Source organism: Chinchilla lanigera, unplaced genomic scaffold (genome assembly GCF_000276665.1).
Source record: "Chinchilla lanigera isolate Chin_1 unplaced genomic scaffold, ChiLan1.0 scaffold00042, whole genome shotgun sequence".
NCBI lineage: Eukaryota > Metazoa > Chordata > Mammalia > Rodentia > Chinchillidae > Chinchilla > Chinchilla lanigera.
Genome location: NW_004955443.1, coordinates 8,793,058 through 8,806,013, shown reverse-complemented (window position 1 = coordinate 8,806,013; position 12,956 = coordinate 8,793,058). Strand labels below are relative to the sequence as shown.

General features: G+C 41.5%; 1 long non-coding RNA gene across 1 annotated transcript in view; it reads right to left on the bottom strand.

The window, feature by feature from the left end:
• Positions 1–11,984: 11,984 nt before the first annotated feature.
• Positions 11,985–12,956, bottom strand: part of LOC106149324 — a 24,924-nt gene continuing 23,952 nt past the window's right edge. The window contains exon 4 of the long non-coding RNA XR_001235441.1: positions 11,985–12,596. This is a non-coding gene — a long non-coding RNA (uncharacterized LOC106149324). The remainder of the gene's footprint in view (positions 12,597–12,956) is intronic.

Genomic DNA, 12,956 nt, shown 5'->3' with positions numbered 1-12,956 from the left:
TTTGATCTCCCTTTTCAGAGTACCATAGTTTGCAGTGTAGAGCTCTTTTATTTCCTTTATTAGATTGATTCTTAAGTATTTCATTTTTAGATGCTAATGTGAATGGTTTGGTTTCCCTAATTACTCTCCCAGTAAGTTTGTTATTTGTGTATAGGAATGCTATTGATTTTTGAGTGTTGACTTTGTATCTAGCTATGCTACTGAATTTGGTTATTAAATCTAGAAGTCTTTTGGTACAATTTTTGGGGTCTTCTCTGTAGAGTATCACGTCATCTGCAAATAATGATAATTTAACTTATTCCTTTCCTGTCTTTATTCCTTTTATTTCCTTCTCTTGTCTAATTGCTCTGGCTAATGTTTCCAGAACTATATTGGATAGAAGTAGTAAGAGTGGACATCCTTCTCTGGTTCCTGATTTTAAAGTGAAAGCTTTCCGTTTTTGACCGTTTAGTACAATGCTGGCTGTTAGTTTGTCAAAGATGGCTTTTATCAATTGAAATAAAAACCATCTATTCCAATTTTCTGTAGTTTTTTTTTTATCATGAATGAGTGTTGGGCTTTGTCAAATGCTTTTTCTGCATCTATTGAGATGATCATATGGTTTTTGTTCTTGATATGATGTATTACATGTATTGATTTGTGTGTGCTGAACCATCCCTACATTTCTGGAATGAATCCCACTTGATCATGATGTATAATCTCTTGATATTTTTCTGCATTCTGTTTGCCAATATCTTATTGAAGATTTTTGCATCTATGTTCATTAGGGAGATTGGCCTCTGGTTCTCTTTTTTGGTTGGATCCTTCTCTGGTTTTGGTATCAGGAATGAGTTTGGGAGTATTGCTTCCTTTCCAATTTCCTTAGAGAGTTTGAGAAATAGTAGCATTAGATCTTCTCTAAATTTCTTGTAGAATTTAGCAGTGAAACCATCAAGACCTGGGCTTTTCTTTGTTTGTAAGTTTTTAATTACATCTTCAATTTCACTGGCTGATATTGGGTTATTTAGCATTTTTAGATCTTCTTGAATCAGCTTTTGTAATTCATATGTATCTAGGAATCTGTCCGTTTCCTCTGTGTTTTCTATCTTATTAGAGTGCAGGTTCTCAAAGTAGTTATTGATGATTTTCTGGATTTCTGCAGGACCCATCGTGATTTCACTCTTTTCACTCCTAATTACATGAATTTGAGTCTTTTCTTTTCTTTTTTGATAAGGTTTGCTAAGGGTTTATCAATTTTATTTAATCTGTCAGAGAATCAACTCTTCAATTCATTGATTCTTTGTATTGTTTTCTTACTCTCAATTATATTCATTTCTGCTCTGATCTTTATAATTCCTTCCCTTACACAAGCTTTGGGATTAACTTGTTCTTTTTCTAGAAGTCTGAGGTTCAGAATTAGTTCACTTGAGTTTGCTCTGTTTTCCCAGTGTGAAAGTTCACCACCATAAATTTCCCTCATGGGGCTGCTTTCATGGTGTCCCATAAGTTCTGGTGTGTTGTATCAGCATTATCATTTAATTGTAAGAACTGTCTGATTTCTTTTTAGGGTTAAATGATGCTGCTTATTTCTAAATCCTGATCTTTATGTGAGCTGGGTCTTGCTAATGGTCCAGAGAACTTATCAACTTGCAGCTGGACACTGAGAATGTCATCTTGGCATCCCAGGTCTGCATCCTCTCACTTCTATCCCCCTGAGAGTTTGCCACATGTGTGGGCCTCTAGTTATCACCCCCTTTCTGCCCAAGCTCACTCACTGACTCATACTTCAACAACCACACTAGCTTAAAAAGATATATTTTTGCCACAGCCATGTGTTCCTATCATCCTCAAATGCTGTATAACAGATCCAACCTTAGTTACCCAACCCTAAATCTGTGCTGGATGTAGACGACAGAGATAGTTTTGTAAAAAGATTAAATGCTCAAGGAGGAAAAGCCCATGATTTGGAAAATAAAATTGTGTTGTTTAATATGCTTTTCTCTTCTAGATTCTTCCCACAAGTACCATAAGAGTGAAAGACGCAGTATGGTAGAGAAGGGTTAGGTAGGAGGTGGAAAGGACTTGTGGCATGAAGGAGTCTGGAATTTGCAGTGATCCAGTGTACATCATGAGCCATTCCTGGGCCACAGGTAGGGATGTGTTCAATCTCCATTAGTGAAGAAGGCATAAGGAAGGGTTCAAGAAGATCAGAGATGACACAGAGAGGGAGTAGGGTAGAAAAGAAGAGAAGAAAGGACAGCAAATAGAGACACTATAAATCTATACCCACTGGGAAGTCACAAGATAGGAATGCTTTTAAGGCTAGAAAGGGAGCAGGAAGCCCCAGAGGAGACGTTCTCTTGTGCTTTCTTTTCTCTCAGCCTTTGGTCACAATTCAGCCCATTTGACAGGAGGTCAAATGTACAACCTGTTGTTCTTGTTCAATGGCGCATAGATCTGAGCTGTGGAGGAACTGGGGTAAGAGAGGGTGAAGAGGAGATCCAGATGAGAGAAATGAATAGGGGTCCTTTTCTAGATGGCAACCTGGCTAGGTAAACAAAAAAAAGAAGGACCAGGGAGGCAGAGATAAGTGCATTATATGATAGGGAGACCTTCTCCCTTTTTCTATTGTTGGGAAAGACAAGCACTTAAGGGAAATAGGCACCTCCTGCAGCCTCTTTGACCAGCTTTAAAGAAAATGGAAATTGTTGAGCAATCAGGTGTCATGAAGAGGAAGGCAGGAGGCAGAAAAGTTTTGAGGTCAAGGCTCAGGGAGACTATACCATAGCGTGGCATTAGAGGGAGGTTTTCTCAAAGGTTTTCTCATAGTCTTCTTGCAGGCAGAGCGATCCCTTGTTATTCCAACGCTTAGTCGTTCATCAGGCTCAGCTCCTGTTTGCTTTTGCCTCAGTGGGTCCTTCCAGGTTGCTCCCACTGCTATAACAGACACATTCTCTGTTTCATGAGTTCAAATTCCTGAGACAGAGAATCTGATTTGTCCAATAAATCATGCTTGCCACCACTGGGCAAAGCTTGCGTGTTAGACAAATTCATGGGCCAGTAGTTAGCCTATATCAGTGAAGATGGAACTTTTAGAGCTATCAGTGCTAACAAACAGCCCTCTGTGGCACATGTGCTGTAGGTTGGCCACCACTGGCCTATATGTTGCCTTTGGTTTACTTGCTTTCCCTTGTCGAATTAGCAGGATCGTGTGACACAAAACATGGCCATCCTCGTTCTCAAAGAACAGCATTGGACTGCTTGTCCTAACAAGGAGCTGTGAGACTAGGAGAAGCCTAGACAACAGCAGTTGCCAGGAACTGTGAAGGAGCTGAGATTTTACCCTAACTTGCAAGTTAACACGTTAGTCTGCCACAATTTTCTGGATAAAGAGGAAGACATGAGACTCGAGTCAGAGATGAACCACAGCTTATAACTTACACCAAGAGCAGCAACCATTTGTCGCTTTTCTGACCCCCAATTCCTGCAAGGTAATAAGAAGAGGGCCAGGTGACTCTTTTACCCACAGGGAGTTTATTACAGAAAGGAACCTGAACTTAGGGAATCTGAGCTTTTTATAATGGCAGTAAACATTCTGTACTTTGCTCTGGAGGAGAGACTACCTCTCTCTCCCAAAGCGGTTCCCTATACAAATAGTCTTGAAAAGACACTCTAGAACAAAGGTGGTCACAAGGTATACAGAAACCAGAGACCCATGGAGAATTGTCCCTCATCAAGTTTCCTTGCCAGTACACATCAGACGATGGTGTGTTTGTTCTGGAAGTGGTTGCTTAGAGTCCAGAACTCAGAATAAAGGAAGTAGATGAGGTCATTTTTTTTTGTTTTAAATTATGAATTAGTCAAAGTTAATCTTTGACTTTTTCTTTGTTCTTTCCACATTTTCTTCAAGTGATTCTGTCTCATTTGCTGCCTAAGTCCGGCCTCACACACCTATCTTTCCTTCCTTACCCACCTCAAATCTCACCTGCTCTGAGTCTTATTCTCTTATTAATGACTCTATTGTAATCTCTTAACAACCTCATTTTTGTTTCTTTATCAAACATATATGTCCATGTTGCATTTCAAGCATTCTACTACTATCAATTCATTTCATGCTTTTAACAACCTTATGTGGTGGGTACTGTTATTATTCTCATTCTTCACATGAAGAACTTGTGTCAGGTGACAGCTAGTCTAATAAAATGCACATACTTTTGTGGAAATACAGTAATCAGTAGTAGCTTCAGATTATTCTAGAAATGTTTTAAGGACTTATAGGGAGGCAGGAAATGATTCTAGCTGCTCTAGTAGAACTCTAATCATAAGAATTTCAGGACAATAGAAAATATCCTTTCGGAGAAAGTGACCTCTTAACATCCCCTTCAACCACTCTCTCAGATTCTCATATGTAGTCAGGGTATAAGGAGGTCCCAGAACTATCTGGTTCAACTGGTTTCTAACTGCAGTGTAGATTCACTATGAATAATTGGTTATTTTTGCATAGGTCAGACCACGTCTGGTTCACTGCTGCATCTCCAGTGTCTAGCTGGTGCCAAGTTGCCCATGGGGCTCGGAAGAGTATCAGTGGCTGGATGGATGGAGGGAGGGAGGGATGGATGGATGGGGGCCAAGAAGCTTCCACAGCCACTCAAGCAGGAAAGTGTTTCAGGATTAGAAACAACAAATTTAAATTCATTTTAAATCAAAGGATGAATCTATGCCTCTGTGTGAAAAGGGAGGAAACTGAACCAGACATACAATCCAGCAGAAGAAAGGAGAATTAAATGGATACTTTTTTCTTTAAGTTGAGCTATGGAAAAGAATAGGAGAATAGCGAGAAGAAAGAGAATAAGGAGGAAGGCAAACCAGAAGTTCCCTGGCCAACCAGAATAAATTCAACGCAAAGTAAAGGACAAGGTGGAAAGTTACCAAGCAGCCAGAAAAGTTAAGGGCCGCGGTTCCAGGAACTGAGTGGAGAAGGAAGATAATAGAAGGTGGGAGAAAAATACCCATAATGATAATGGCTGCCATATGTGGACCTTATTCTGTTCTTGACAAGAGTTTCACAACTTTGTGTTTATTAATCATTACAGTACAACTCTGTGAATTATATTTCATTATCAATACACCACCATTTTACAAATGATAAAACAAAGTAACCAAGAGATTAACTTTTTCAAGGTCACACATCTTGGAAGAAGCAAAGCTAAGGTTTGAACCTAGATAGTTTGTTCAGAGTCCATACCACTCACCTGTACAATTTATCACCACTTCTATAGAAAATGGAACCTCAGGGCAGGATCCACGGCAAACAAATTAACAACCTCAATTTGTTCTTTCAGGTTTTGTTATACAGATGACCTTTTACTCCTCCTCCTCTTACCAGATTGCTTTCCCTCCCAAGCTCCTCCCTATAGAAATTCTGGAGTTAGTCCTGCTTACAGCCTGCCGAGAGATGACCCCAGGAGCTGGTGGACACCCCTTAGGAATAGAATACAATTGAATCATCCAAAAACTAGACTTTTCAGTAGCTTCAAGTTTTAAAACACCTAGCGACATTAATACTAATCCACTATGTGCAACTTGATTTTTTCTTTTTAAATAGCTACAAAAGACAGTTGTAGAAAGGTTTAGAAATTACTATGATTATACTGGATAGTAGATGATACAATGATGCTAATTTTCTCCAGTCTTATATAACAGTCATGTGGTCACATAGGAAACATTTTCTATTTTTAGGAGACACATACTGAAGCATTTAGGCCTGAAATGACATGAGTTCTGAGAAGAACATTCAAATGGTTCAAAAAGAAAACTAGATAAAAAGATTGATTGATTCCTAAACTAAATCTGGGAAAATGTTAACAATTGTTAAGTTTGGGGAAGGCTAGACAGATGTGCACTGAAATTCTCTTTCAGGTTTTTCTGTATGTAGTTTTTATGATGATAAGACTGGGGAGACAGTGATTGCTTACAGATTGGCCAAAGAGGACTGGGAACTTGTTCAACACAAAAGCCTTCAGGGATGAGTTCAAAAGCCTTGTCCTGACCACACAGGGTTGAATGCAAATACTTTCTCAATAAAACAGAAATACAAAACTGAACCAAGGACCGGATGGGAGATTTGGCAGTCATGTTGATAAAGATAGCACCAGCAGCTGTGGAGGCAATAAAATTGCCTCAACTCGATAGAGTCTAGACCGGAGATGTTGGCATTTGTGTGGTCTCATGATTTTCTAGAAACAGCTGGGGCCAATCTACCAGGGGTGAAACCCTCACTCCATAGCTCATGAGTCATTTGACCTTGAGGATAAATTACTTCACCTCTCTGACACACAATTTCCCCTACCAATATTCAATTCACGGCATTGTGTGTGGAAATAAATAGAAAAATGTATATAAGAAAGACTCCACACAAGGTACGGTCCATCGTGAGCAATCAGAGTATGTTGCTCTCATCCTAAGAGAGAAGAAAGAGCAAGGCAAAAAGAAACACTTGTTTCCCACCAACTAGAGCCGTGAAAACATCCCAATCCACATCTCCAACAACTTTGTTTACAATTACTGTGGGTTTGGGTTATTTAATTTCTGTCTTTTAAGTGAAATTGTGTGGCCTCGGGATAGCAGGGATGCTAATGAAGTTAAATAGTGGAGGAGATTACACTGCAGCAAGGCAAATAAACAGTGAGGTCTCTGTTTTAGTGTTTATCTGCCATGATACCTCATCTTTGCCTGGGTAATTATCTCTGGGCAGCAGACACTTATCCAGAAGCTACGGATAATGCCATTAACATCACCACTTAAACACAGATTCTGGGCTACTCAGGGTCCCCAGGCTGCTTGCTACGTCTTAGGGGCCTCTTGCCATTTTGGAATTAAAACGAGAAAGTAAATTATTCAAGCACATTTTTTTCCCTGAACAAACCTCTGTACAAGCTTGGCTCATCTTTCCTTTAAAAAAAAAAAAAAAAGTACTGCTGCCAAGAATATTATTTGTAGCAATTCAGTGCAATCTTCATTATGAGTTGGAAGGTCGGTAATAGTTGAACACCAGCTTTCACTGGTGAGCTGGTTTTGAACTGTCTGGGGATGAGAAATGGGAGGTGGAGGGTGGCATGGCATCATCTTGAAGGAAAAAGTAAGGGTTTCTTTACCTAGAAACTGTGAAATGCCGCAGAAGCATTCTGGCATGAAAGTCCAGATCATGTGTACACTCTGTGGGCATGAAAGTGATCCAGAGACTCACCAAACAAAATAAAGAAGAGTCTGGAGACATTCTACCCAAACTTCTTTACAATAAGAGAGTACACTGTTTGTCTAAATCTTTGTTCTCCAGTCTTTTTTTACAGGCTTGACTGCTGGTTGGAGTTTTAACAGAGAATGAGTGGCATAATCTCCCAGGTGTAAGCAGTCTTAAATTTACCAAGAGCTTCCCAACACATTATCTCAGTCTCCAAATTGTCCCCTGATTCCTGCCAGGTTAGTGGTAGAACCACCTCCCCTCACACACCCATGTGTTCCACATCACAGATGCTTACCCTGAGATCCACAGAAGTGATGTAACATACCTGATATTCTGCATCTAATACAATAGAGCGAGAGCTTGAATGGGAGTCTTTGGAATCCAAATTTAGCACAGCTTCTCCTTGAGAGCAGGGAAAATGCTTTTCATCCACTTTCCTGTCGGGAGAGGGCTTCAGGCTGGCTCTCTGTCGATGCTGAAGATCTATCTCTGCAGTGATGGGAAGTCAGGGTGTCTGGAGAGCACGCATTTCCCCACTCCACTGACCTTTCGATGACCCTTACTCTCCTCTCCGCTATCTGTTAATTCCTTGTATCTGGGTTCCAGGGAAGTGTGGACAGAATGAATGAAGGAAGTGAAATAGTGGATACACCTCTCACAAAGCTAATGTAGTAGGCACTTGCAAAAGGTTTCTTCGAATTTAAAAACAATATTTATTGACTAGCTCTGGCAGCAGATTTGGTCAAGAAAGAGGTCAAAGGGTTGATCTGAATTAGGTCTGAAGGTTGGCTGGAATTCAATTACCCATGACCCTCTGGTGTCTCCTGCCAGCCATGATTAATGGAGGTTGGCTAACGAAGGTTGGATTAGTAACACTGCAATCGACCTTTTTGAGAATAAAGACGTGGGAAATAGCGAAGGAGTAGTCTCAGGCCAGATGAGGCTTCTTAGGTGGGAATATCCTGGTGCTTTAGCCCAACAGCAGGATGAGACTTAAAAACAAAGGAACAACGTAGGCAAGAGAGTCTCTGCTCCTGTTTTTTGTTTGTTTTCTCACAATCATGCTGATCTAGTCTCCTTGCCTGACATGAATAAATGATCATCTAGGGCCCTGGGTGGTTTGCTTCCAGATCTTGAAATGGCTGGATCATGGATACTTGGAGGCTTCTTTTGACAGGAAAGTCAATTGAAAACCAAATAACTATATTAATTAAAAGAAGAGAATACACCCAATAACTAACACTTTTCTTTTTCCCACTACAGATTTTCCTTCTCGGCCTCCCCTTAAAGCTTATTCCAGGGATGCATGCAGCCTTTGAGAGACAAAAACCCAACTACAAGATTCTTTTCATATAAAACAACTTTTTGAAGTTCATCTCCTAGAAGGTATTTTGAAAACATGACAATAATAATAGATGTTTTGGTGGTTATTATCTACTAACATTTTAGAATTCGCTTTCAATATTTTCCAGTTTGTGGTGGATTGACAACCGGGGGTCAACCTGTAACACTGAGCTGAACCGAACCAGTGTGGTGCTGGGTGTGAGAGGCCCCCCTGAGGATTATTGCTGGCAGCGTAAGAGGCAGAATTGGAGAGGAAGAAGTTGTTGGAAGCTGTTGGGAAGCTGTAGAGAGCTGTTGGTTTTTCTGGAGGAGCTTCTCATGCTGGTCTTCCTGATGAACTTGGCTGTTCTCAGGATGATAGGAATTTGGGACCTCGTTGTCACTGAGAATGGTTTCTACTCACTTTGGGGGCACTATGGTCCTCACTTTGAGCATCGCTTCCTGGTTCCAGAGCAGAAGATGGTGCACTGTTCAGTCTCCTGTAGAAACTTGTCATGTTGGCTTTCCTGATGGGAACTCGGCTGTCCTCATTGTTGGAGGAGCTTGGGATCTCACTGTTGCTGAGGATGTTGAGCATCGCTTCCTGGTTCCAGTGCAGATCCCTCATCTCACTGCTGGAACAGATCCTTCATCCCACTAGCACAGACTTTCTAGCTTCCACCACTGACCTTTGGACCTTCCCAGTGCAGATCTATGAAACATGCCTGCATTAGACTTTGTGATGGGCTCTAGGCCTCTAGTTGGACTTGATGGGGAGAGGCATTATTATGGGCTCTAGGTCTTCAGTTAGACTCATGCAGGATCCAGGCCCTCAGCTGGATTCTTTGGTTTTCAGTGTGTGGACAGATTTCCTGCACTCTCTTTGCATATGCCTCTTTGGGTGACTATTATAAAATAATTTTGTGAACTCTGTGTCCTGGATTGTTTCCCCTTGAAAACCCCTGACTACAACACAGTTCTCCTACTTTCTCTAGGAATAGTACATCTTCTGTTAATAGGTGAGGGAAGTCCAAGGAGAAATAACATATATTTCCTTTTTGTTATGATACTAAGTAACTCTGCACCTTGATTTCATCAAGCCTTGTTTTTTTGGAGATCTGGACCTGTAGCCTACCCCAGTTTGCAAGGCTGGCTTATGGAGACAAGTCAAAGAAACATGGACTCTACCTACCCTTGGCCAAGTTGCTTAATTAACTTAGCTGAAATCCAGTCAGGTACTCTGAGAGTCACTGCATTCGTGTGTTTCAGTAACTTACCTGTCTCTATGCACTAGCCCACTTACCCTCTAGTAAAAACTCATATACAAGTAATTTGACATATGGATCTTCAAGCCCATAAAATGAGCTCAAACTTGAAAGAGATCCAGATAATAACAGCATTTATTATTTTTAGAGCATTACCTAGTGATTTGGATTCATTTGCTTGGACTGCTTTTTCCTGTAGCTCGTCTGTAGACATGGGGGAAAGATGATAAAATCCCAAGTATCCTTTGGTGAGGAGTTCACACGTTTAGAACTGTAACGTGGCAAATCCTGGTGAAAACTTCTAATGAGTACGTAGCATGTGCCAAATAAGCCCAGCACCCAAAGCACATAAAGAAATCATTGAAAGACATTGGACTGACTCCAAAAGGCCGTGGCTAATGTTTCACCTAATCTCTCTCCGGTCTCTCCTCCCTACTGGTGCCCCACCCACAAGATATGCACTACAGAGCTTCCCTGCAGCTGCTTCTAGGCTATTTGTACCCTCTTACACCCTGGCAAAAGGAGGGAAACTATCATGAAGCCAAAAGTATAAAAGGGGAAATATTAAGAGTGAGAAGTTGGGGGCTGCTGTCAGAGGTTAGCATGTGTCATCTTCTGAAAGGGTTAATATTCTTGGGATGGAGCCACAGGCTGACCAATGACAGGCCCAGGGCCAAGGACACTCCCTGGTAGGGCCCGGAGGTGACTGACTGGGTCAGATCCCCTGGGGCTCTGCAACTTGGGGTGGGAGTGCATGTGAGCTGGGAACAAAAGTATTTTTTTAAGCTTATTTTATTTTCAATTCTTTTTATCTTGGCTTTATCTCAGGCACCACAGACTCCAGAACATTAGAGGCTAAGGGTGGGGTAGGGTGGGGTTTAGTGACTTCTTAGGTTTTTTTTTTTCTTAAAGGAAAAGAACAGAGTATTCTCCTTGAACATGTCTATTTTGCTCAAACATGATCAGAGTCATTAATAAAACTGTTGAGCAATTGTGGTTGGTTCTCTCTTCAGAACTGGTACTTACAAAGGTGGCAGTGACAGATCAGAGAGCAGAAAGGAATTCTGTTACTAGCTAGGAAGGAATTTGGACCCACGAGATATTCCTGTTGTTAATTATTGATGAATCCACCTGGCCTAAAGTAGGCTGCAGCTTCAGGATAATATGGTAGGGTGGGCAACAAAGGCAGTCAGTTCTTGGTGGTAAAGTTGAGCTACTACACAGCTTTGGCTAATTTAGAACATAGAGAAAGATCCACAATGCCCAGGATTTTAGCTAAATTCCAGACCTAGAGTTTATTTTTTGAACAATTGTGATGCACCATATTGTAAGAAAACACAATATGTACAAATTCAAACTTACCAAACTAAATATAGAGAAGGGAGGTATTTTACAGAAGGATTTGTTACTAGGCCCTTCTAAGTAAAATCTCAACTATTTTTAGACTAGGGTTTTGGATATATATTAACCTTTTAGAATCAAATAAATGAAGTCTCCATGGCATACATCTTTTTTTTTCCTTTTCTGGCACTGGGAATTGAAGTCAAGACCTTCTCACTGAGCTATGTCTTCAGCCCTCTTTTAAAATTTTAAGGCAAGGTCTTGCTAAATACTGAATTATCCAGGATGGGCTCAAACTTGAAATCTTCCTGCCTCAGCCTCCCAGAGAGCTGGGATTTCAGACATGCCACCATACCCGGCCACATCATTCATAATATGGACAATCCAGGGTTTGGAGTCACACATGCCTGGACTGAGTCTCAGCTCTCCCACCCAAAGGGATATGACTACAGTCAATTACTTCACCCCTCTGAGCTACGGGTTTTCCCACCTGTAAAATGAGGGCAGTGACACGCTTGCTTTTTGAGTCTCACATGAGGTGCTGCACATAATGTGATTAGGGAGTCTGCCACCCAGTAGGTGCTGTATAGCCCTTAACTCCCTGCACATTTCTCCTTCCTTCCGACCACTGAGAGCATGTAGTGCAGCCTGCCAGGAACAAAAGCACATTCAGACAGCCGGGGATATAGCTCTGCAGCACAAGCGCCTGCCTGGGAAGCATGAGGTCCTGAGTTCAATTTCCGGTTCAAAAAAAAAAAAATTCAGCCCTTCTTTGTATCTTTATGTCAAGTAAGATGTAACATCAAACAAAGCCCAGACACTTTATGGCTGTTTCTGCCTTGCTCATATTTATTTATTTATTTATTTATTTATTAAACACATACTTTCATGGAACTTACTATGGGATAGGCTCCTTCTAAGCGCTGTACAAATACTGATTCATCCGATCTTTCATAACAACCCTATGAAATTCAAACTCTTACTTTACTTCCATTTTGCAGTGGAGGAAGCAGAAACTCACAGGAAGTGGTCCAGGGACACAGAGAGCGAAGCAGCTCGCCAGGGCCTGCACCCAAGCAATCCAGTCCGTCCCTGCCTCAGGACTCATGGGCATGCTGCTTATTTGGGAAGGACCCCTGAGACGAGAGTAAGCGAGGGAAATACCAGGGCCAGGCCTGCGCAGTCCAGAAAATAAGAGCAGGGCCAGAAGTATAGAAGTTGCAAAACGCCTCTGCTGATAAGATTTCATAGCCTGAACCTCAGACCAGAGCGACCAGCTGAGGTCGACTGAACAAGCCAGCCCGATCGTTTCCCAGTCCTCTGGCACGCAGCCCATCTCTCCACTCCCACCGCCGGGAGGGCGCAGCCTCAGCTCTGGTTTCTTCATTCTTCTTCACCCCCTTGGCTCCAGGAGTGTGAGTTTGCCCGCGTGGGTGGAGGAGCGCCTGGAGGGAGTGAAGCATTAAAGGAGGAGAGAAAAAAAAGAAACAACTTGCTTTAAAATTTCAGAAACTCTAATTTTTTAAAAATATAAAAGCCATACCTATTTATGGCTGACTTTTTTTTTTTTTTGGGGTTTTTTTTCTCCGGTACCGGGAACCGAACTCACGACCTTGCGCTTGCCAGGCAGGCGCTTTGCCGCTGAGCTAAATCCCCAGCCCCTCATGGCTGACTTTAAATCACCAAAATTTCAACCATTACAAAGGCTTACACTTCTAGTTATATGTATTAGTGAGCTTTCATGTTGCTGGGATACAATACCTGACATTCATAACTTAAAAGAGGAGAGGTTTATTTCGGCTCAT